Raw genomic sequence first — 1,947 nt, forward strand, 5'->3', positions numbered from 1 at the left:
TTTTTATGTCTTAGTTACTATGCTATAATGAACATGAACACAAGGGTTCAGTTGTCTCTTTTGCATAATGATTCCATTTCCTTTAGATATGTAACCCAGGACTCAGATTGCTAGATTGTTTGATATAATAATTTTATTTATCTATTTTTAAGAACCTGTATACTATTATCTATGGCTATATCAATTCATATTCATATTTTTAAGAACCTTTATACTATTATCTATGGCTATATTAATTCATATTGTATAAACTAGTATAATATTATATGACAAAATGAAAAGACTCATTTTTCTCTACATCTTTAGCAACAGTTAATTATTTTATGACATTTGGATAATTGCCAATTGAGCAGGTGCCATGTAATATCTCAATGTATTTTTCATTTGCTTTACTTTGATAATTACTGATGGTGAGTGCTTTTGTTTGAGTGTTTTCTGGTTATTCAGGACTTTTGCCCAGTTTTATAATTTAGGCTTGTGTTTTCTTGCTCTTTACTTGTAAGGGTTCCTTCCTTATATATTTTGATTGGTATTCCTTCAACAGATGTAGGGGTCATCTCATTACTCTTGATTGTATGTTATACAGAAACTTTCTAGTTTGGAGTAATTTCATTCATCTATTTTTGTTTTTATTGTCTATGTTTCTGTGGGTCCTATTAAAAACAATCATTAGCACCCCCTCTCCACCATGCCCACTCTGAGAGACAGTTTGTCTTCCAGGAGGTCCATCACAACCAGGCTCAGAAGTGAGGCCCCTTCACCCTACCCCAATACCTGGTCTCACTGGGACTACCACAGGGCCTAGCTGATTAGGACCTATACACCCTGCCAGAGACACACCATTCTTCAGGTACACAACTGTGCCTGGGACATATCAGGTGCTCAAGCATTGCCTATTCTCCCCCCATGCCTACATCCATAGACAGCTTGACTCCCAGGAGGTCCATCATAACCCGGATCACAGAGTCACATTGACTCAAGTAGGTGCATCATAACAAGCCTCATAGGAAGGACAGGCTCCAGTCAAAGACAGCAAGGGCAGTTAACACCAGGGATAACCAGATGGAGAGAGGCAAATTCAAAACATAAGTAACAGAAACCAAAGCAAATTGGCATCATCAGAACCCACTTTTCTCCCCACAGCAAGCCCTGGATACCTTAACACACTCACACAAAAAGCAAGATTCTGATCTGAAACCTCATCTCATGAAGATGATAGAGTACCTGAAGGAGTACATAATGAACTCCCTTAAAGAAATACAGGAGAACACAGGTAATCAGGTAGAAGCCCTTAAAGAGGAAACACTTAAATCTCTTAAAGAACTATAGGTAAACACAATCAAAGAGATGAAGGACTTGGAAAAAACCAACCAGGATATAAAAATGGAAATAAAAACAATAAAGAAATCACAAAGGGAGACGACCTTGGAGATGGAAAACCTAGAAAAGAGATTAGGAGTTTCAGATACAACCATGAACAACAGAATACAAGAAATAATAGATAGAATCTCAGGTGTAGAAAACACCAGAGTAGATATTGACATAACAGGCAAAGAAAATACTAAGTACAGAATGTTCCTAACACAAAACATCCAAGAAATTCAGGGCAATGAAAAGACCAAACCTAAGAATAATAGGAATAGAAGAGTGAAGATTCCCAATTCAAAGGACCAGAAAATATCTTCAACAAAATCATAAAAGAAAACTTCTTTAACCTAAAGAAGAGATGGCCATTAAACATACAAGAAGCCTACAGAACACCAGATAGATTGGACCAGAAAAGAAACTCTTCCCATCATATAATAATCAAAACACTAAATACACAGAACAAAGAAAGAATATTAAAAGCAATAAGGTTAAAAGGACAAGTACATATGAAGGTAGACTTATCAGAATTACACCAGACGTCTCCACAGAGGCTCTAAAAGCTAGAATATCATGGGCAGA

Source organism: Mus caroli, unplaced genomic scaffold, assembly GCF_978045245.1.
Source record: "Mus caroli unplaced genomic scaffold, Mus_caroli_1 scaffold_5, whole genome shotgun sequence".
NCBI lineage: Eukaryota > Metazoa > Chordata > Mammalia > Rodentia > Muridae > Mus > Mus caroli.